A 24,739-nucleotide genomic window follows, 5' to 3' on the forward strand; every position below is an offset into this window, starting at 1 on the left:
GGGTAAAAAGCCAAGGGGGGTGAATACTTTTTTGCAAGGCACTGTAACTCCACACCTATGCTGTGTATAGACAAATATAAACATTATCAACATACAGTGTTATACATAAAGCTATATAACTACCTATGTCTCAAAATAGAGGGATAAATTGTCTGGTGCATCCGAGCTAAGGAGAGACCAAAGAAAAACCTGTCCAGTCAGCCACAAACATACAGGAAAGGAAACCCAGCTATATCAGAGGATACATGCTATTTACCCTTTAAACCTTGGAAGAATAAAGGAGAAGAGCACATAATATTTAAAGAATCCCGTATCATCTATACCGGGATAAAGCACTATGCATATGTGTTTAAAAAATATCACATCAAACTCACTGCTGTGTTGTAAAAAACAGATGACCCACCTGGATATGATGAGCCACTTAAAATTCAATCAGAGGTTAGGCAATCCCTGCAACAAGTGCATATCATCCAATGGCTCAGTCAATCAAAGGATCCTTATTCTAATTACAAATAAATATACGTATCAGTACCTGGGATAAATCACCACCCACCCATTGTGGACTAGACCAGAGAAACAGACATCCAGCCAACAATGCTTACCAATATTGAGATATATATCGCCCACCAGTGACACGAATAAAGGGTAAAGATGTCTCACATCTCTGCAAAATGCATGGAAATACCTCCCATATATGGCGGGGTACCACTGTATTTTACACAACTCTAATCAAAGCTGGCCATACAATTGTAGATATTCGAATGAACATTGACATCAACATTTTTATAAAAATTCTAATTGGATTCTAATTCTAAAGTACATTTGATGACATAACGAATATCATTCAAAAGGACTTAAAACATTTTGCTTTTACATTTTGAAATGAATGGACTTTTCTAAATGAAAATACACACATAAATACACTCCAGGTTGAATTAGATGCACCAGTATCTTTATTTAACCTTACCAACTACAAAAACCATATTCATTGTTAGAAATGTGTTTTGTGAAAAATTATCTATCCCGCTTCTTTTGAATTTTTTCATCACTACGGTCATAAAAAAAATGCAGATTTGATCCCAGTAACAAATAGAGGATTAAACAGACATTCTTGAAATGAAAATTTTCAAACAAAATTTTATTATGGGCAGCACAGTGGCTAAGTGATTATCACTTCTGCCTAGCAGCGGAAGAGGGTCTTTGGTTCAAGAGGGTCCTTGGTTCAAATCCCAACCATAGCACTACTTGTATGAAGTTTGCATGTTCTCCCTTCGCCTACATAGATTTCTTCCCACACTCCAAGGACGTGTTGGTAGGTTTATTGGCTCCTGTCTAAATTGCCCCTAGTACTTGTGAATGTGAGTTAAGGACCTTAGATTGAAAGCCCCTGGAGGGCAGGGACTGATGTGAATAAACAATATATATGTAAAGCACTGTGTTAATTGTTGGTGCTATATAAATACCTGTAATAAATAAATACTAGTGTGTGGCCAGCTTAATTGATTTGACTGGCCTTCCCTGCATAGTGCAGTGGTGTAACAATAGGGAGCTTCCTGTATTCTATGTATAAATGGTCAGCATGAAAAGCTCCTTAGAACTGATTTCTTGTTTCCTTGCTTGATGGATGCACTTGCTGTAAGATAAAGTCAGTGTACTCCCGATGCTTTGAACTGTTAAATCGCGCATAGCAGTTGCAGCCCCCATGGAAAGAGGGAGGATGAGCACAGTGCAGTGTGAAAGAGGTACTTGCTTGCATCTGTGATTCCTCCATTCTCCTTAGGCAATGTGTGCATGGACTCTGTTCAGCTCCTGATGAATAGCAGAGTGGATTCAGGCTCTGCTGCTGCAATGTAGTATTTCACATTCTAGCTGCGAGCTGTTTCTCTCCATTCATTCCCGGTTCATTTTGCACAGAGAATTATTACTAATACAATATTATTCCTTCCTTGGCTTGGCTTTCATCTCTTTTTTTACGCTCTGCTTACATTTTCCTTGTTCATGGTCCATCAGGGTCTGGCTGACTCCTGAAGATTTACGCAACTGCAGCAGCGTATTGAAGATTTTGTCAGTTTTTTGGTTAGCATCGGAAAGACCATGTCCTCGCTTCGGCAGGACAAATAATAAAATTGGAACGTTACGGAGAAGATTAGCATTAGAATGACCCCGTGGACCTTTGCGCATTGTCCTGACCTTTCTTTCCCACCACCTTTTCTTCAAGTGACCTTAATATAAAAAGGACTTGCTGGGCTAAAACCTGAATTTTATTTTTTATTCAGCAAACTACACATCTTGCTTCTCGGCTCATGTGCTGTACAGAAAAGAGGTAGAAAAGAGATGATAACTGTATAATGTATTCGGATAATTGTGCACTTCATTTCATGTTGCCAACCTTCTGCCACAGGTAAGACTCAACATTGTGTGTGAAGGTTTTTAATGACTTGGCTTAGACCAAGTATATGTTCTCGCCATCTCCCCTTTATCTGGACTTTATGTATTATGCAGAAGCTGCCTGCATTCTGTGCTGACACTCTGTGGGATGAATGCAGATGTGTGTTCTGAAAGAATTGCTGTTTTGTTTCTCGCAATGTTTCGGAGCAGAAAATTGCCATTGGCTATGTTGGATAATTGGGGTTTATTTTATCTGGAAAGCCATCGCCTCAGTAGGATGGCACAAATAGTTCTTTGTGGTATCTTGTACCGGTGGAAATTCAGAATATTACAACGTCGAGATGACTTGTTTTCTTGTTTGTGACCCCGGGAATGGAAGAAGGTAAACGAGTTGGAAGCAGTAGTGAGATATAATAGCTTAAAGGTAAAACAAGCCAAGAAAAGAAAATGCATACAAAATAGGGGGCAGGGCAGATAATTGACTGAAAAATATATCTAGCATGACAGGTCACAAGCATTGTAACTGTTAACTAAGGCAGCTTTGCGCGTGCTTGGCTGTTTTACGATTCTAAAAGGGTCCGTCAATCTGCATGCTTTTGTTGTGTAAAAAGTGCCCACCAGGGATTGATTTAGTATCACATATTCTTGGCTCATGTGTAAGGAATTGCTGGTTTGAAAGCATTTTATTTTTTTTAATTTTCCTGCATCTTTCAGCTGTCCCTCGTTTTGGACCCAAATCGCTTCCTTCGCCCATAGTTGTCATTCACTTTGATTTGATGTGTACACATTTATAAATAATTATTATATTGCAGCTTACCATTTCTTAGATGTAATAGCTGCATTAGTTTTCTGTTTTAGACTTTCTTTCTTTTATTTTCCCTGGTGATCCAGCCAGTAATTCTGTTGCTTTTCAACAGGACAAGCTGTTCTGCAAATGTAGCAGTTAGAATGTTGAGACAAACCATTTAACATTGACAGAGGTCCTTACAATGATCCGCTTTTATTCATGCAAAACCTTTATCCGGAAAGAAAAAAACTGTTACTGTAACCACAGTGTGAGCAGGAGTTTGGCTTTAACTTGTTAGTGTATTTAAATTTGATGGTACATCTAATGCTCCTCTCTGTGCTGACAATGCTGCAGTCTATAGATGCCTCTGTGCTCCTTCACGAAGATTGAGGGTGCTCTAATACAGGAGGTATGTGGTAAACACGTGTGTGGGGGAGTTAAAATGGAACTTCACTTAAAAGTGAAAGATCCGTTTATCCTTCTCCTCCCCACCCCACCTAACAATTATTGGTGTCTTTTTTTTTTTTTTTTTTTTTTTTACAAGGCAGGGGCGGAAGGGATGGATGCCCTGGGTGGTACAATTTGCTAGAGGGAGGGGGCGCAGGTGAAGTGCCAGCAGTGTGCTTCACAGTAAACACTAGCCTGCGCTGCAAGCTGTACTGTAGTTGTCTGTACCTTACTGCTGTAATGTGCCGAGTGCACTCCAGCCATACCTGTCAGTGCTGCCCCTTCACTTCCCCTATGAAGGTGCTTTGTAGTCCTGTCCCAGCAGCGTGACATCACTCACGGCCAGAATCGGGATGGGAGGAGTGTAGAGAGCTGCTACCGAAGCTGCAACCTAGAGGAGCCGCCGAGGAGGAACCAGGAAGTTTGGCAACAAAGTGCGTATCGCAAAAGTAAGCAAGCACTAAGCTGATAATGAATGATTGCCAATGCCATTGCCAAGTGCCATGGGGCATGCGGCCATCTGCAGATTCATAACTGTCTGGGTCCGATTGTGGGAGGGGAGGAGGCTGAGGGGACATTAATTACAAATGCTACCTATTTTTAATTTCTGTAATATGCAGCATGAGGGGGTTAATGTACTGCCACTGGTCACTGATGAATTAATGGCTGACCAATGGCAGATAATTAACCCTGACATTGGTCCCACTAATGCAGCACAAAGGGGTTAATCAACTACCACTGGTCAGCCACTAATGCATCAGTGATCAGTGGCAGTGCTCAGCATAGATCAAGTGACAGAGGAGTCAAACAAGACAATACATGGCAGGTACAGGTAGTCATGCATGACAGCTCCGACCCCATGCATAAGACAGATGGCAAGAGCTTGACATGTCCTCGGGGCAGGACAGGGGGAATAAGGAGGACATTCTCATAAAAGATCATAGGAAAAGCCCCAGGGAAGCAAGAAGGACTGGCTTCCAGGCTTCTAGGGTACTTTGTTTCAAAGTAGTGTAAGAAAAAGAGGTTCCCCCTAAGTAAAATACTGTATGCTTTTTGCCCACTGTAACTACCACTGTTAGGAGTAGCAAGAAAGCAAAAGGGAAGGGTTCTGAGTGGGCAAGAATACCTGCAGAAATCCCCAGAGAGGCACAGATAGTCAGAGTGGTGACGATGAATAGTGACGATAAAATGTGTGAGTGAACTCTATTCCTATCAAATTAAACCTAATTTAACCACTTATGGACCGCTGCCGCACACTGATATACGTCCTAACTTTGAAGAGGAATATCATTGTTATGGCAGCAGCTAGCTGCCATAACCTCTGTATCCTTTTCTTTGGGGCCGGAGGTCCGGTTTCCCATAATAGTGGTCTCTGCAGCGGATTCGCAGCAAGATCACTTTTATCAGCGGTGGTTGAGGGGCCCCCCGCTCTGGAGCCCTCCGCCGTTTACCGGAGCCGTCGGCATCGGCGGAGGCAATAGGATCCTCTCACATCAGTGGCGTGGAGACGAGTGAGGGGAAGATGGCCCCCACCTGTCTCCATACCATTGCAGGGAAGAAGTGACGCCAAAATGTCACTTCCGCCCATAGCTCTTAAAGGACCATTTTTATTTTTTTTATTGCATTTTAGTGTAAATATGAGTTTTGAGGTCTTTTTGACCCCAGATCTCATATTTAAGAGGTCCTGTCATGCTTTTTTTCTATTACAAGGGATGTTTACATTCCTTGTAATAGAAATAAAAGTGACACAATTTTTTTTTTCAAAAGAATAGTGTAAAAATAAAGAATAAAAGGTAAAATAAATAAGCTTTTTTTTTAACTGCTCCCCATCCTGCAAGCTTGCCTGCAGAAGAGAACGTACATGTGAGTAGCACCCACATATAACGTGTTCAAACCACACATGTGAGGTATTGCTGCAATTGGTAGAGCGAGAGCAATAATTCTAGCCCTAGACCTTCTTTGTAACTCAAAACGTGCAACCTGTAGAATTTCTTAAACATCACCTATGGAGATATTTAAGGGTAAAAGTTTGTCCACATTCCACGAGCGGGTGCAATTTTGAAGCGTGACATGTTGGGCTTACTTTACTGTTGTCTTATTTTTTAATTCAAAAACCGGTATTTTTTCCAAATAGAGTGCGCTTGTAAGACCGCTGCGCAAATACAATGTGACAGAAAGTATTGCAATGACCGCCATTTTATTCTCTAGGGTGTTAGAAAAAAAAGTATAATGTTTGGGGGTTCTATATAATTTTCTAGAAAAAAAAACTGTTATGGAAGTTCACCCTCCTCCCCCACCAACTCCTGGGGCAAATCATAAGTCCCAGGAGGCTGCAGAAGCAATGTGAAAGTGCAGTGCGATCTCAAGCATGCACAGTGGGGAGCCTGTTGTGAAACAGCCAGCTCCCACAGTCAAGATGGTGAGTACCTGTTTAATAAAAGTAAGCAGCTACAGTATTTCTAGTAGTGCAGAGTGAAAGAGAACTGTAAACAATGCTATCTGATAAGAAGACAGTGCAGAAAGAGAGTTTAGGTAGTTACCAGCTTACAAGATTTCTGATAAGAAAGTTCACTGTTTGGCTGTACATACTGTTTAATACACATGTGCTGTAAAATGCATATTGCGTTGTTAATGCACATAAGTTCTGTGCAGATTTCGCACTGCATGCAAACCCCATTAATGTGGATCGATACGGGTGTGTATGGGTTCACAAAATGCAGTGCAATTTGCAGAATCGGATTGCATGGGTGTGAACACCCATGCAATCCTAATCTGGTTCAGCCAAAAAAAGGGTCCTGCACATAGAGAAATAATGGCTCAAATCACTCTGCTGCAGATTCACATGTGATCAGAACAGGAATGCGGTGCGATTCCTGTTCAAATCACAAACAGCCCCGCACTGCATAGTGTGAACCGGGGCTAAAAACTAAAAAAAAAGGTGGGGACTGGATACCATATGTTTAACCCACAAGGTTTGCAAAGTAAGGATTGAAGGGTTAATATGCATACGCTGGGGCAGTGGTCATCAACCCTGTCCTCAGGGCCCACTAACAGGCCAGGTTTGCAAGATAACTGAAATACATCACAGGTGATATCATTTGCTGCTCAGTGATTGCAGTATTCTAGTCTGCATCTCCCCAAGGTAATGCATAAAACCTGGCTTGTTAGTGGGCCCTGAGGACAGGGTTGATGACCACTGCGCTGGGGACTGTGTGCATTAGGGGTTAAAACGTGTTCTCTGGATTGACCACAGAGTGATTAATGTATATGCACTGGGGACTGGGTGCTGAAAGGTAAAGGCATATGAGTGGGGACTGGCCACGGAAAAGTTTTTCAGCTTTTAGCGCTGTCACACATAGAATGACAATTGCGCGGTCATGCAACACTGTACCAAAATGACATTTTTATCATTTTTTTTCATACAATTGTGAATGTGTGCCCTGAGACTGTGCCATGCTGTCCCTTATACTAATACTACCACACACTAATACTCTAGTGTGTGGTAGCAACAGTAGCAGTCCTCGAGGCACAGACCAGGTTGGCCAGGACAGGAGGGACAGAAAAAGCAGGTGTCTCTCCTTACTCCATGTCTTCTACAGAAACAACATCTTTTTGGGTGAATTTTGAGTTGAGGTACCAGGAATGGATCCACCTCTCATTCAGCTGGCTCACTGTACCTGGATTGAGTGTTTGATCCACAGTACCTTCTGGGCAAGAGTACTGTGATGATCTCTTTCTGAAATTTTAGAAGGATCAACTTCTTCCTGATGCTTTGTATAGTATAAAAGCGTTAAACACGACCAATTGAAATAAATATACAGACACTTTCTTGTACCAATGTCCAGCTTTACAGGAAACTAAGTACAGCTTCATCATCTGGTCGTTGAAGTCCACCCCTCCCCTCCTAACTAGGGTCCTACTCATGGATACAGTGGGGCTTTTCAATAACACCAGAAGCCATTGTAATTTGGACTGTTGTGTCTGTGTGAATGGAAGACACAACGAAAACATCCCGTTTGTCCTTCCACTTCACTGCGAGCAATTAATAATTTTTCAAGCAAGCTTTCTCCACTTTACTAAGTCGGGTTGATTACAAGCCATTGGGGGAAGCCCCAGAGATTAAGTCGCATGGTGCCATATGAGCCAATTCCAGAATTAAAAAGGTGTCTAAAAAGTGGCATAATTTGTATAAAAATTGTCCAAGCACAACTGGAAACCTTTACGGAACAAGGGTGACACCGAGACCCAAACAATCTTGCCACTGCTCCCCATGTAGTCTGGGCATCCGGGGGGGTCCACTTTTCCATCCTAAACTTTGAAAATTACATGTATAGCCTGTTGCCCTCTCACAGGGCTTATACATTGCACACTTGCTGGGGAGAAACTGTTTGAATGCAAGTGGCCAGAAAAATTGAGGGACTCCTCTACACAGACATTTTGTTGGGGCGTCCACAAGTCTGCAAATTTCTGATTAAGGTGATTTACGAGGGGACGAATTTTGTGGAGCCGATCATATCCAGGGTCAAAAAAAAAAAAAAAAAAAAATATATATATATAATATTATATAGCAAAACAATACAAATATCAAGTTAATGATATACACTGTGTATCTAATTAATAAAGTGCACAATAAAATAAACCATCAAAAATGTCCATAATCATATGTGAACAAATCTTCTTGTGTATACTCCAACACCGTGAAAAATAAAATGCACACGTGCTTCAGTAAACTTGTTTAAAGTGCTTCACCCGAATGGACTGAACCAGATCACCTCAGCCACACAGTGACTTTAAAGCATGACTAATGGGAAGGACTCCTTAATTCAATGCTGTAGCTCCTTTATGCATCCCTTTCCCATCAAGCAATCATATATGGAGGAAGCTGGATCCCAATCCACTTTGCAGGTATACAAATGTAGATGTTTTCACCTTATAACATCTCTCCACTGCATATATCAACTTGCAGAAAGTAGGTCTGTGAAATAGCTCCCCAACAAAGAGCCACAGAAGGCAGGATATAGTGTAATACCGCTTTATGTTTTATTGCTTAAAAAGAGCACTTACATAGTCATTAAATCACAAACAGTCACCAAGTGATACTGCAGTGCTGGTGTTTAAAAGACCCGGATGTACTAGGCCGCTGGTGCTCACCAGTTCACCAAAAGGTAGTGCGACACTAGTACTGGCAATCTGCTGCATACGAGAATCGTCATGCGATTGTAGCACCTCAGAAAACTTGGCACGGGTTGGCTATGCCTGACCTTAGCAGGGACCTCTAATCCATCGTCTGAGCTACTTGTCAGGGTGCCACTGCTCTCTACAGGTTCATATTCTGAGCCTAATTCTGTCAGTGAGGCTTCCCCTTCGCACTTCTTTACTAGTGTAAAAGAGCACCTGGTTGTCAGGAACTGCTTACATAGTTACATAGTATGTGAGGTTGAAAAAAGACACAAGTCCATCAAGTCCAACCTATGTGTGTGATTATATGTCAGTATTACATTGTATATCCCTGTATGTTGTGGTCATTCAGGTGCTTATCTAATAGTTTTTTGAAACTATCAATGCTCCCGGCTGAGACCACCGCCTGTGGAAGGGAATTCCATATCCTTGCCACTCTTACAGTAAAGAACCCTTTACGTAGTTTAAGGTTAAACCTATTTTCTTCTAATTTTAATGAGTGGCCACGTATCTTGTTAAACTCCCTTCCGCAAAAAAGTTTTATCCCTATTGTGGGGTCACCAGTACGGTATTTATAAATTGAAATCATATCCCCTTTCAAGTGTCTCTTCTCCAGAGAGAATAAGTTCAGTACTCGCAACCTTTCCTCATAACTAATATCCTCCAGACCCTTTATTAGCTTTGTTGCCTTCCTGTACATCCTTCCTGAGGACTGGTGCCCAGAACTGGGCAGCATACTCTAGGTGCCGCCAGACCTGAGTCTTGTAGAGCGGGAGAATTATCTTGCTTGAACCACTACAAATAAAATGTACCCGCTAGTGCTAGCAGAGATCAGGCGGTTTTGTGTGCAATATCAGTTGTAGTCAGAAGTGACAAAGTAACAGTAATTTACTGACACTGCACATGTTGAGGGGGGTGGAGGGGCTGATCAAAGATCTTGATCTGTTCAGACACTATACTAATAATGGAGATTTATAGTGTGTCTGTAATATTGTTGCCGGCAATCAAAGGGTTAAATGTGATAGTGATTATGTGATGGACAAACTGACGCTATCTGGGATTAATACTAACTGATCTACACTACACTACACCCGTGACACTAATACATTGATCAATAAAAAAAATCTGTACACTGTACTATTGACACTGTATCAGGGCAGTAAAAGGGTTAACTGGGAGGCGATCAGGGGGTTATGAGCCTATTTATGTGTGCTGATTTTACTCACAGATCTGATCTCTTCTCACGCTTGAACCGAAAAGGGCTCCAGTAGAGAAGAGACCGTCATTTCCTGTGCCTGTGTTTTGTAAACACACGCACATGCTGATCTGTAAATCATTGGCCTGAACCTGGTAACCGATCAGTGCATGGATCAAATCACAGCACCACCGAGCTGGGGCGTGTGCGCCCCCAGCTCAGAAACACAGAGGGAACGCAGATTAAGTATTTATAAGTGATCCTGCACAAGGCTGCCGCCATGTAGCAGTAAATGTGCTGCAGTCAGCAACTGGTTAATAAGTGCAAAAAAACCTGTTGGTCTTGTCAAAAATGCAGAGCTGTCCTGTGTCCTTTGCACAATTTCTGTGCTAGCTCAATGAGTCTATTTAACCCTCCTGGTTGTAATTTTGGACTACACAATGATTAGCCTTTACTGTGCGTTATAGGGATCTGAGAGTGGTTGAACAGTTTGGGAAAAGACACAGGGCAGGGCTGAAAACTATCAGTCACAAAAATGCTGTGTTCTCAGCCCAAAACAGGACTTAAAGCGTTATGTCCACTTTTGCACCTAAAGTGGAGTAACAATTAGATTTTACTTAAACTAGATTTGAACACTGTCTGTCCGACTGTAACAAAGGGGTAAAGGTGTAGAGGCTTGGTTCTTGTAGTGTATGTTAATGAGGACAGACTTGGGACAGGCTCACTCTAACATTGTTCAAAAAAACTTTCAGTAAGCCATGATACCTCCTCCCAAGAAACATCTAAAAGTTAAGAAATATATAATTTTTTTTTTTTTTTTTTAAACATGCTGTGTAGATGAGAACACATACCAAATATATAGTGGGCTTTTCTCAAATCTTACTGCAAACGTGTAAATATGCTTTACGAACTGAGTGTATATCTGGCAGATTAACCACTTCTGGACCGCCGCACGCCGATATATACGTCCTAAATTTGAAGGGGGATATCTTTGTTATCCATAACCCTGGCATCCTCTTCTTTGGCGGGCGGTCCGGTTTCTGATAATAGTGGTCTCTGTGGCGGATTTGCCGCAAGATCACTTTTATTGGAGGCAGGAGAGGGGCCCCCCTCCTGCCGCTCACCAGTGGTAGCAGCGGAGGCGATCGGATCCATCTCCTTCCTGGGTATGGAGACGAGTGAGGGGAAGATGGCCTCCACCCGTCTCCATACCATGGCAGGACGGATGTGACGTCAAAACGTCACTTCCGCCCATAGCTCTTAAAGGGCCATTTTTTATTTTTATTTTTTTCAAATGACAACTTTTTTTATGATTGCATTTTAATGTAAATATGAGATCTGAGGTCTTTTTGACCCCAGATCTCATATTTAAGAGGTCCTGTCATGCTTTTTTTCTATTACAAGCTATGTTTACATTCCTTGTAATATGAATAAAAGTGACATTTATTTTTACACTGTTCTTTAAAAAAAAAAAAAAAAAAGGTAAAATAAATAAGAAAAAAAAAATGTAAGCACACCCCGTCCCCCCAAGCTCGTGTGCAGAAGCAAACGCATACATGAGTAGCGCCTGCATATGAAAAGGGTGTTCGAACCACACATGTGAGGTATCACCGCTATTTTTAATACAAATAGCGACAGGAGGGGGGGCAGAGACAGAGACGCAGACACAGAGCTAATACACAGGGCAGGAGGGGGTGAGGAGGACAGAGGAGAGCTACGGATAATGGAGGGACATAAGCAGACTACAGTAGTCAGGGCTCAGCAGCTCTGATTATCATGGTCAACTCACAGAGGGGGACACAGGAAGTGACAGGATCAGTCAGGTTTTTTACAGTTTAGAAATGGGCAGATTAGACAGCACAAGCACTGTGTTGTTTAATCTGCTACAAGGGAACACGAGCTCCCTTTTTTTTTTTTTTTTTTTTTTTTTTTTTTTTAGGGTTACAAACACTTTAAGCCACTGTATGGGAAGGCAGAAAAAAGGGACTAAAAGGTATGCAAGTAGTAAGGATCCTGATTAGTTGCTATAGCTGAAGGATCCTATATGACAGTCCAAACAAGTACCAAATCCAATGACTATAAAATGCACATCCCTCATAAAATCTGCCTTTGCCTTACTATGACTAAGCCAACTCCTCTATTTGTGTTTCACGTGTGTCCCCTTCCAGGCACTGCAGCCAAAAGAGGGAGTGTTTGGGGAGCAGAGAATAGAGGCAGTGATGTCTCTTCAGTAAGCAGTGGGGCTGTGAGCAGTGAGTGCTGACTGACAGGCTTGTGGATCAGTAGTGACAATGCTGATATCCACACCCCCTCAACATTTCTTCATTCCTCTGTAGTGCAAGAAGGCACAGCCTACATGAGATTGGCACCTCTGCTATAAATTCAGGAGCAGTGCAGTATTGTTGTCACACCACCCCTTTTTGCATGTCACAATAGACACCAGTCCACATGCTAAAACTGTTTGCAGGTTGTGTGAACGGGCCCTGACACTTTTAGTCATTGATTAGTCATTGATTTAAAAAAAAAAAAAATTCTGCGCTTAATGCTGTGTGCTGACCTGAGTTAGTACATCCTTCTGTTCTAGGATGAATGTGGTATTACAGTACTGCAGTGTAAACCACTATCCTACTGCAATGGATATATTTCTCATCATTTAGAATTATATGATAGATGCAGATTTAACCTTCAGTTAACCACCTTCTGACCTGCATTGGATCTCCATTAAATGGATTTTCAATCCCTATAGCATGTATGGGAATGCAAAACCCCATTCAAAAACCTGTCAAAATAGGTACTTACCAAAACTATTTAAAATAAAGGCCTGGTGTTCCAAAATTATCCATTCAGTTTGTACCTAATCATGCAGGTCCCCACTCAGTTGTTGAAAGATCTAAATGAAATTATAAATAAAAATGTGAATAAAATGTAATTTTGTGACATTTCAATGAAGTTGAAAAAAGAAAAAGTGAGATGAGTAATTTAAAACTCACCACTCCCCTCACGGTGCACACACATGGTTGCTGGTGTGAGCGCACACTTACACATATAATGAATAGACTTAAAAGTTAGATAGTGGGTGCTTTAACCATTTGCCTACAGGGCACTTATAGCCCCTTCCTGCCAAGACCAATTTTCAGCTTTCAGCTCTCTCTCACATTTCGAATGACAATTACTCAGTCGTGCAACACTGTACCCATATGAAATGCGTTTCCTTTTTTTCACAGAAATAGAGCTTTCTTTTGGTGGTATTTAATCACCACTGGGTTTTTTCATTTTTTGCGCTGTAAATAAAAAAAGACCAAAAATGTAAAAAAGGTGCATTTTTCTTCGTTTCTGTTATACAATTTTGCAAATTAGTAACTTTTCCTTATACATTTTGGCCAAAAGTTATACTGCTACATATCTTTGGTAAAAATAATCCAAATCAGTGTATATTATTTGGTCTTTGTGAATTTTATAGAGTCTACAAGCTATGGTGCCAATCATTGAAAATTGATCACACCTGATGTACTGACAGCCTCATCTCATTGACATCTCATTTCTTGAGACATTAACAAGCCAGAAAAGTACAAATACCCCCCAAATGACCCCTTTTTTGGACATTCCAAGGTATTTAGTAAGAGACATGGTGAGTTTTTTGAAGTTGTAATTTTTCCTACAAATATTTTTTTTCCACAAAATTGTCATATATTAACAGGTTATTTCTCTCACATGGCATATGCATATATGCAACTATACCCCAAAACACATTCTGCTACTCCTCCTGATGTGGCAATACCACATGTGTGAGACTTTTTCACAGCCTGGCCACATAGAGATGCCCAACATGCAGGGAGCACCGTCAGGTGTTCTAGGGTCATAAATTACACATCTAATTTCTTGACTACCTGTTATGCCGCGTACACACGACCGGTTTTTCCATCAGAATAAACTCTGACGGTTTTTTTGACAGAGTTCCGATGGAGTTCCGCTGAAACAGACTTGCGTACACACGATCACACCAAAGTCCGATCGTTTAGAACGCGATGACTTACAACACGTACGAGGGGACTAGAAAAAGGAAGTTAAATAGCCAGTAGCCAATAGCTGCCCTTGCGTTGTTTTTGGTCCCTCGGAATAGCGGTTTTCCCGACAGGAATTGATTCCGCCGGAATGATTTAAAACATGTTCTATTTTTAGGTCCGTCAGAATTTTCGAAAGGAAAAGTCAGATGAAGCCCACACAGAATATCCGATGAAATGATTCTGTCTGAACTTTTCTGCCGGAAAGTCCAGTCATGTGTACGCGGCATAACACTTTTGAAGGCCCTATAGTTCATATAGTTCATTGCGTTACTGCAGGTTTAACATCATATAGTTCTGTGCATTACTGCAAGTTTAACACTGTATATTTCATTGCGTTACTGCAAGTTTAACGCCATATATTTAATTACGTTACTGCAAGTTTAACGCCATATAGTTCTGTGCGTTACTGCACGTTTGACACAGTATATTGCAGTATATTATAGTGTATCCATGGCGTGTGTCTGTTTAGTGAATACTCAAATTAAAGTGCACTAAACAGCACATTCCATTGATTAAAGTGCATCCACGTACACATTTACACATCTTTATTACATTCTGTTAATAAGCACGACCCCCCAGCATCATGACTGGGAGGACAACAAGGAGAGGCAAACGTTCCCATGGCACTGTAAGGGTAAGCAGCGTATGTGTCCATAGGAAAAGGTGGATGTGGTCAGTCCTCAGGCAGGGCATCATTTCCTCTGTTTAGTGATGTTGCCCGTGCTATCCAGCCACAGCATGCAGAGGAGGTGGTGGACTGGCTTACTAAACCGTCTTCATCCTCTGTCACCCAAACAGAGACTAGTGCGCAGTCCCCTGCAGCTGCCAGATTGGCTAAACCTGCCTTTTTGTCCACAGCTATACCTGCCATAGCCTCAGCATCAGGCATTGAGGAGTCAGTAGAGTTATTTGAACACAGCGTCAGCCACTTGCTCCTTGACAATGCACAGCCATTACTCGATTCATAAATTGGTTCTCAGGTTGAGAAGGCAGGAACATGAGCCTACAAAGAGGGGAGAACACTCGTACACAAATTGGCATTCATGTTCCCCCAGCCTCAGGGTATTGCCAAGTTGTCTCCAGTGGTAATGAGGATGGAGGCGATGATGATGATGAAGTCACTGACTTGACTTGGGTGTCAAATGAGGGTGAGGCACAACCCCAAAGAGGTAGCCATCATGGAAGAGTAGAGCGCAGTCACCCTATTCCATCACATTGTGGAGCTGTTATCTCCCAGCCCACTTCCCACAGCTCAGCTGTCTGGGCCTTTTTTAGTACATGTGCAGCCGATCACACTGTTGCTATTTTGCAAACTTTGTCTCAAGCACATCAAGCGTGGCAAAAACAGCAACCATTTGGGTACCACATGCTTGACAAGGCATTTAACCTTCCATCGCTCAGCCCCTTGACAAGAGCACCTAAAAGCCACACAAAAGGGGCACAAATCTGTCCCTCCACCATACTCACCTCAGTCTGTCCCTGCTATACTTCATGACCTCTCAGCAGCCTCTACTGACATGGATGATAGTATAGTGCAGGGTGTCCCAGGTCCTTGCAACAGATCTGCCAGCAGCATACCACCAGCTGTAGACTAAATTTTTCTGCCCCATCTGCTGCATCGGGAAAAAAATACAGTCCCTGTCTCCCACATGCCCAGCATCTAAATGCAAACTTGTCAAAGCTGCTGGCTCTACAACTTCTGCCTTTCCACCTGGTGGATTCTGCCCCCTTCCATGAATTTGCAGAATGTGCTGTACCACAATGTCAGGTTCCCAGTCGCTATTTCTTTTCACGTAAGGCCATTCCAGCTCTCTACCATCATGTGAAAGGCAATGTTGTGGCATCGTTAGGGAAGGCAGTCAGCCGCAAAGTCCACGTTACTGCTGATGCGTGGTCCAGCAAGTATGGCCAGGGATGATATATTTCATTCACAGCACACTGGGTAACTCTGCAACTGGGAAGGATGCAGGACAGGGCTCAGTGCTGCGGCTTTTTTGCCCCCACATCTCCATACAGCTGGTGATCATGCAAGATTTGTCAGCTCTACCCCTTCTCCTCCTCCATGCTCTCCTCTGCTGAATTGAACCTCAAGTATCCCCCCTTAAGAGTTCAAAGGGTTATTCAATGAGCCATGCTAAAAGGTATCATGCAGTGTTTCATCTGGTGTGTCTAGGGGACAGGAACCACACCAGAGCAGAGATTCTTGGAGCTCTGCAGGGACAGGCCCAGATGTGGTTCATGCCATGCCAGCTGGAGCCAGGAAGGGTGGTGTGTGATAATGGCACAAACTTCCTGTCCGCCTTTAGACAGGGAAAGTTGACACATGTGCCATGCCTGGCATATGTCCTCAATTTGGTGGTGCAGCACTTCCTAATTAAGTACCCAGGGTTGAAAGATCTACTAAAGCAGGCCAGATAAGTCTGTAGCCATTTTAGGCCATCATACACAGCCAGTGCTCGGTTGGCTGAAATTCAGCAGGAATTCCACCTTCCTGTAAACCACCTGATTTGTGATGTGCCCACCAGGTGGAACTTGACTTTGGCAATGTGGTAATGCTTTAGCAGCTGCACATGCAGCAGAGGGCCATCAATGAGTATCTGTGTGAGTATGGCACAACGACAGGCTCAGGCCGGCTTTGCTTTTTTTCCCCACACCAATGGTATAATAAAATATAGCATGCATGCACTATACTGTCACCATTTGAGGAGTCCACAAGGATGGTGAGCCGTGACAAAGCATGCATCAGTGACACAGTCCCTGTTGTGTTCCCGCTGGAGCAGACTCTGCATGGAATTATGGACAGGGCACTCGAGGCAGAGCAGCGACGAAGAGGAGGACTTCCTTTCTTCTCAAGGCCCACTTTATGCAGACACCATTGTTCCTATGCCACATAACACACAAGAGGAGAGATAGGAGGAGGATTCTGGCAGTTTCAGAGGCATTGAAGCAGAGGAAGACATACGTATCCCAGAACCTTTGGGAGTAGTACGTGGCTGGGAGGAGGAAGTTCCAGATACTGTAATCTTCAGTGACCCCGAGGAGTCTGCTTCTCATGCCTCAGCAATTTTGCGGTGCATGGGCTCCCTCATGTTTCAAAGCCTGCGAAAGGACTCAAGAATACGTGGTGTAAAGGGAAAGGATCACTATAGGTTGGCAACCCTCCTTGACCACTGTTATAAGGGTAAAGTCTCAAAACTCATCCCGTCCCCACAGAGAGTGCAGAAGCTGAAATCTCTTGAGGACACCTTAAAGAGGAGTTTATCAAACTCTTTTCCTGACTCTGGTAGCTTACAGTATCATGGAAAACGTAGTTTTGAGGCTTCTGTTGGTCAAGAGAGGAGTGGTGGAGAAGGCAGCCGCCTAAGTGATGCATTTTTCAATTTTTTTAAATCCTTGCCGCTCAGGGCTGTCAGCTTCCACATCCCATCGGCAGCTGCCCTGCATCCAGCGAGCTTTCTGAATGGGCATTCAGTGCTGCTGAAGGTTTTGTTACTGATCATAGAATGCATCTATCCCCAGACTCCGTGGATCATCAGACTTTTATCAAAATGAATCAGTCCTGGATTACCAGTAGCTATGAAGCCCCTGGTGCCGATGTCGCCGATTTAAGTTTTTGGGGATGTGGAATCTCTGCAGGACTTCTAGGCCAAGCAGTGTTGTGGGTGTTGATTTCATCTGAATGTTTTTGGTGTAGATTTCATGGGCACAATTAACACTCAAAGACCAATTTTTGAGCACCTGTTTGATTTTGTGACAGCAAAGCCAATTCTTGCTTTCATCAAGAGTACCTCTATAAAGTTACGGTGTGAAGGTGCCAGCGACACCCAAAGACCAATTTTTCCACACCTGTTTGACATGTGCATATCATTGCAATTTTTGACAGCAAGGGCAACTCTTGCTTTCATCAAGAGTACCTCTATAGGATTACAGTGTGAAGGCGGTCACCAACACCCAGAGACCAATTTTTCCGCACCTCTTACTTCTATTCAAAGTCTGTGGTAAAGAGTAGAGACACAAGACTTTACCCAAAAAATCTCTAATCTTGTTCCCAGTTCACTACATTGTGGCCTCATCATACAGACTGGCTCCCTACGCTGTTGCTTACAAAATAAAGAAAGCTTGCAGGGAAAATTGTCATTCTTTTGGGCTTTATAAATGCAATTATTGCTGCAGCAGCTTTTATACACAGTACAGATGTGCCACTTTACAGGTGGACTAAGGGGACCCCCAGACACTATATTAAAAGGAATTTTTCTTTTGTAGGCTTTCACTTTAACCACTTCAGCCCCGGAAGGATTTGCCCCCTTTATGACCAGACCATTTTTTGCAATACGGCACTGCATCGGTTTAAGTGACAATTGCGCGGTAGTACGGCTTTGCACCCATACAAAATTGATGTCCTTTTTTTCCCACAAATAGAGCTTTCTTTTGGTGGTATTTGATCACCTCCTGTGGTTTTAATTTTTTGCGCTATAAACAAAAAAAGAGCGACTATTTTAAAAAAAAGCAATATTTTTTACTTTTTATTTCACTTTTTTTTTTTTTTACTAGAAAACAAATTTCATCCTCAGTTTAGGCCGATATGTATTCTTCTACATATTTTTGTTTAAAAAAAAACAAAAATGAAATAAGCGTATATTGATTGGTTTGTGCAAAGGTTTTAGCGTCTACAAAATAGGGGATAAATTTATGGCATTTTTATTATTAATTTTTTTTTATACTAGTAATGACGGCGATCTGCGATTTTCATTGGGATTGCGGCGGACAGACAGTCAGACACCTTTGACACTTTTTTTGGGACCAGTGACATTTATACAACGATCAGAGCTAAAAAATAGCCAATGATTACTGTAAAAATGTCATGGCAGGGAAGGGGTTAACACTAGGGGGCGATCAAGGGGTTAAATGTGTGTCCAACTCACTGATTCTAACTGTGGGGGGATGGGACTGCCTGAAGGAGGAGACATATCGCTGTTCATACTTAGTAGGAACAACAGACGTGTCATCCTCACCCCAGACAGAACGGAGATCTGTCTGTTTACATTGACAGATCTCTGTTCTCTGTCTCTCAGGAGCGATCGCGGGTGCCCGGCAAACATTGCAGCCACATCGGCTCCGTCGTTGCGTGAGCACCTCCTAGTGGTCTTAAAGCGGCCGATGTATACCTACGGCGATTTGCCCAGACGAGCCAACCTGCTGCAGTGTAACTGCGGCGGCTGGTCGTCTAGTGGTTAAGCTTTAATAAATTACTGCTCATAACCATTGTATGCTCAATTACTTGCAAATGAGCCTTCAAAAAGGACACTTTTGATTTTTTACGTTCGGGTCTCAAAGACTTTAATGCGGTTCGTTATTTGGTTTCCGCGATGTTTGAACGTTCTTGTGTGAACTACAAAGAGGGTCATTTGGTGCATCCCTACTAGACACTTTGGGAGTGGAATATAGTATGCTGATTGATTATATTCACTAAGAGGCTCACAAAAAAAGCTTAGTTTTAATATAAATCTTTATTAAATATGTCTAATGTAATTGCTAATACATTTTAAAGTAAAAAAAGAGCCTTGGATGCAGATACCGTCTAAACAAAATGAAATCTAGTGTCAATCATCTTTGAATCTACCTACACCATATTAACCACTAGCTGACCAGCTCACGCAGATATAGTGCGGCAGGTCAGCTTTCCTGCGGGAACCGCCATACCTGTAGGGTGGCTAATGCAGTTGCAGGCATTTTTTCAAAATTGTCACTCTTTGTTTATAGAACAAAAAATAAAAACAGCAGAGGTGATCAAAAACCACCAAAATAAATCTCTATTTGTGGGAAAAGGACGTCAATTTTGTTTGAGTACAGCATCGCACGACCGCGCAATTGTCAGTTAAAGCGACGCAGTGCTGTATCACAAAAAATGGCCTGGTCACTAAGGGGGCAAATCCATCTGGGGCTGAAGTGGTTCATGCACAAAAAATATACATTTGACCAAGGCTTTTTTTCAGCAGGAACTAGGGGGAACTCAGTTCCACCACCTCTGGCTCAGGTCTTCTGCTCCCTGCTCACCACTATCACTTGGTAACACTGAAGTCCAGATGCTGCATTTACAAGTGATAGCTTATCTCCCAGTAGCTCTCACAGGTCCGATCTCCTGCGCAGATCTCACTGAGTGCTGGACAGGGACAAGGGAGATACAGAACAGGTGACCAGGGTTCAGTGCAGTCATGGGCAGGAGAGAGTGTGTGGTAGGCTGCACCCTCTGTGGTCTCCATTTTTTCTCTGGTGACCAGTTGTTGATGCTCCTACTGCATGATCTCCGTTGCAAGTGACTGTAGCATAGTATAGTATGCTGGGAGGTACTACAGCCGGATAGATGCTTCAGCTTAATATTGGAAAAAAGGTAAGACATATGACAGATGGAGGAGCTTTTAAGGAGGGGGGAGAAGATGAGAGCAGTGAAGGGAGGGGTTGTATGCCATTTCGCAGGTATGTGTGTGTGGCGGGCATGGTTGAGTTCCTGCACCTATTCTCTGAGAAAAAAAGCCCTGCATTTGACAGTCAATAAAGATTTATAGGGAGTTACAAAATACAGTGGCATGATATATTAGTTATGTGAATGAATTATGGCAAATAACGTTTCTCTGCTTAGTATCACTATAAGGTAAAAAAACATTGTCCCAGTGTTTGTATCGTCCCCTCACCCCCTGTGTACTTACCTGTTCTATATCGATCCAGCACTGTGCCCACCTGCAGCAGCTCTCTCCTCTTTCTTAGTTCACAGAGGCTGCAGTGGGACTCATTGGCTCCTGCTGTCAATCAAATCCTCTGAGCACAGAGCAGGTGGGACTTGGCTGAGCTACACTATGTGTGTCAATAGATGCACACAGCCTGGTTCAGGATTGAGCTTGCAGGTGCGCCCCCATAGGAAGCAGCTTCCTATGGGGGCACATTGAGAAGAGGAGGAGCCAAGAGCTCAGGGGACCCCAGAAGAAATGGTTCATGGCTGCTCTGTGCAACATCATTGCACAGAGCAGACAAAGATAACAAGTTTGCTATTTTAGAAAAAAAAGCATTTACAACCACTTTTTTAGGAATTAGCTATCTGAAAAAAATTGGGGGATACCCATCTCACTGAAGGAACTGCATGCATTGCACACGGTTCAGGACAATTGAAGAGTGGCCCATTTTACTTGAATGGGTCACGTTCGGCGAGCGACAGCACCTGCCGAAAGCATCAGGGTGTATATTCCTACCATGGCATGTGTACCCCAGCTAAAGGGGGAGGCAGTTTGGAAGTACTAAAAACGTGGTTCAACTGCAAGGTTTTACCCCACCCCAAACCACTAGTGTGAACAGACATGTACAAACCTCACCATGCTGATTTTAATATGAAACCCTTCCATTACATATGATTTTCTACACACAGGACACTTTACAACAGTGGCGGCTGGTGCTTAAAATTTTTTGGGGGGGCGCAAACAAACTGAAAAATACTGAAACCCCCTCCCCATCAATTGCAGCCTCACTGTGCCCATCAAATGCAACCACTTGTGCCCATCATACGCAGCCACTGTGCCCATCATATGCAGCCATTATGCCCATCAAATGCAGCCACTTGTGCCCGTCATATGCAGCCACTTATGCCCGTCAAATGCAGCCACTTGTGCCCAGTATATGCAGCCACTTGTGCCCATCACATGCAGCCACTGTGCCCACAGAGCCCCCACTCGCGGGGCTCGCAGCTCTGGCAACACCCCCAACCCCCTGCAAGGCTCTGACACCCCCCTGGCACTTACCGCCAGGCAGGAGCTCCTAGAACCCTAGACTGCAGTCCATACACCCCATATATAACATTTACATTGTCCATAGGTAATCAGAATAATGGATTTTATGCTACAGATGATAAGAGCCAGCATTTAGGGCCATGAACCTTGGGACTGTCCCTGGACACCATGGAAGACCTGCAGTACAATAAAAGCTGACTGCAGTCCATCCCCAAGACATTGGCCCTATAGGAGGTGATGGGCCCCTTACCTGTCTGACACTGGTGTGGCTGGTTTGGGTCTCAGCCTCTATACAGCTGTGATGTCAGGGCTCCTTGCGATCTTTCCTGGAGCCGGTCCTTGTAGCAGGCGGCGGCGGGTAGTGGCTCTGATAGGCGAGTACAGAGGGGATGTGTCGGCGGCGGCGGTTTTTATGAAGAGCCCGTGTAGGGTGGCTGTGGTGGTCTGGTGTGGAGTGTTGAACTCATCTGAGTCCCTGCAGTAGAAGACCCCGCTCTGAGAGATGTGGATCTCAGTGCACCAGAGCAGCGGCTACGTGTCTTCTCTGCTCCTCTACCTAAGCACCATACATCCAATAGGGTGGCCTGGCGCTTTGGCCAATCAGGAAACAGGTCTGACGCCCTGCCTCCTGATTGGCGGGGAGGAAGGTTAGTGTGAAAATAGTGAAAATTAATTCGCTATTGTCACACAATGGGGTGGGATCAGGGCACACTCTCTGCGCCCCGAGCCCACCCTATTTTGAAGCCTATTAGATCCTCTGGCTCTAATCAGGTGCTTCAAAAAGTACCACCCGCGCCATAGGAATCCATGCGTCCGGCGTCCTGAAAAGGGGCCAGGCGCATGATTGGGGGGGCGGCGCCCGTGCGCCCACAGTGCACGGGCTGCCACTGCTTTACAAAGTACATCCAAAATAACCCCCTCTTCCCAATACAAATCATCACCCAAGAACATATCCCCACCAGTACAGATCTAATATCCTCCTCCCAGCCTAACGCCTCAGTACAGACCCCCCACCCCCCCACACACAAACCCTTCAGTACAGACTCCCATCCCAGCACAGACTCTACCCCCCCAAACCAGACCCCTTAGAACAGACTCCCTGTCTAACACAGACCACCCCCTTCCCTCACCCCTCATTTTTTCATACTGCAACAATTTTTTGTACTAGATATATTATGTGGAGGTTGGACACCTTTTAAAGCTGCAACTTGATTGTGTGAAGTTGATTTTGATTGTTGATTTTAGTTTTTAATATTATTTCACATTTTGAGCGCAAAAAAGTTTTTGATTCATTAAAATATTGCCTATGCGAGATTAAAAGGCAGGGCTGTTGGGGAAGTATGTGCCCTCCCAATTTAACCCCAGTTTAGTCCTGCTTCAGCCTGACTTGCTACAATATACACCAATCAGCTATAACATTATGATAACTCGCCTAAAATTAGGTAGAACTCCCTTTTTCTGCCAAAACAACTCTGACCTATCGAGATATGGACGCCGCTAGACCTCTGAAGGTTTGATGGCGTATCTGATACCAAGCTGTCATTGGCATATCCTTTAAGTCCTATATGTTGCGAGGTGGGACCAACATGGATTTTCCAGCACATTCCACAGACGCTCGATGGAAAAACTTGTGTTCCTCAAACCTATATTGAACCATTTTTGCAGTGCGGCAGCGTATTATCCGTTTGAAAGAGGTCACTGCCTTCAGGGAATACCATTTCCATGAAGGGGTGTACTTGGTCAGCAACAATGTTAAGGTAAGTGGTACGTGTCAAAGTAACATCCACATGAAAGGCGGGACCTAAGGTTGCACAGCAGAACATTGCACAAAGCATCACTCTTCTTCCACCTTCTTGCCTTTTTCCCATACTACATCCTGGTGCCATATGATCTCTGCCCCAGGTAGGCAACCTGCAAGCACCAGCCATCCACAGATGTAAAAGAAAACATAATTCATTAGACCAGACCACCCTCTTCCATTGTTCCGTGGTCCAGTTCTGATGCCCATGGGCCCATTGTAGGCTCTTTAGGCTGTGGACACAGGTGAGCACCCTGACTGGTCTCTGACTACGCAGCTCCATACACTACAAACTGTGATTCCCATTTTTTTTTTTTTTGCTTTCAACACATCACATTCATGGACAACATGTTTACATGCTGCCTAACATATCCCACCAATTTCATTGTAACAAAATAATCAATGTTATTCCCTTAACCTGTAAGTGATCTTAATGTTATAGCTGATTGGTGTGTTGTACTGGATATAGAAGTGATTAAATTATGAATAATTTGTCAAAAGCATTAAATATACTGTTTATGCACCATAGGCTTTACCAAAACTTCATAAAAATCTTAAACAATCAATACAAATTGTATTCAATCAATCAGGCCCTTGTACTACTACGTGGTTGATTGATCTAAAGGAGGCTGTACAATCAGATTGCATATTGTATGTTCACCTTTAGCCTAAAAGTTATTCTGAGCTTTAAAAGTTTAAATGCAAGCAGTGTAAGTACCTGTGTTTAACTTGGTATCAGCCTCCTGTAGTTGTTGATAGAGGGAGAAAGCAGTGGCGTCTCTAGCTTTCATATTTAGGGGGGGGCACATGGGGGGACAAGGATAAAAGTAGGGGGACAACCCTAAAATGCAATATATATATATATATATATATATATATATATATATATATTCCTGACAATGGGCATCAAACGCACAAACATTAAATATTCCTGACAATGGGCATCAAAATGCATAAACATGAAATAGTTCTGACCATGCACAGTGGCCGTGCCATGTAAGCGGGAGATATTTGTAATCCGGTGGTGCTGGGGACTTATGGTCACCCTAGGCTAGTGGCTGGCAGGACCCATAGGTCAGTGGCCAGCAGGACCCACTGGTCAGTGGCCAG

General features: G+C 43.3%; 1 protein-coding gene across 17 annotated transcripts in view; it reads left to right on the forward strand.

The window, feature by feature from the left end:
- Positions 1–24,739, forward strand: part of SRCIN1 (SRC kinase signaling inhibitor 1) — a 1,023,634-nt gene that overhangs the window by 307,216 nt on the left and 691,679 nt on the right. Inside the window, exon 1 of one of the 17 annotated variants that reach the window (XM_073608245.1) lies at positions 1,714–2,401. The exons of the other annotated variants lie outside the window; for them this stretch is intronic. The gene's annotated coding sequence lies outside the window, so the exon portion shown is untranslated. Of the gene's footprint in view, positions 1–1,713; positions 2,402–24,739 lie in introns of those variants that run through there. 17 annotated transcript variants of the gene reach the window in all.

Source organism: Aquarana catesbeiana, linkage group LG12 (assembly GCF_042186555.1).
Source record: "Aquarana catesbeiana isolate 2022-GZ linkage group LG12, ASM4218655v1, whole genome shotgun sequence".
Taxonomy (NCBI): Eukaryota; Metazoa; Chordata; class Amphibia; order Anura; family Ranidae; genus Aquarana; species Aquarana catesbeiana.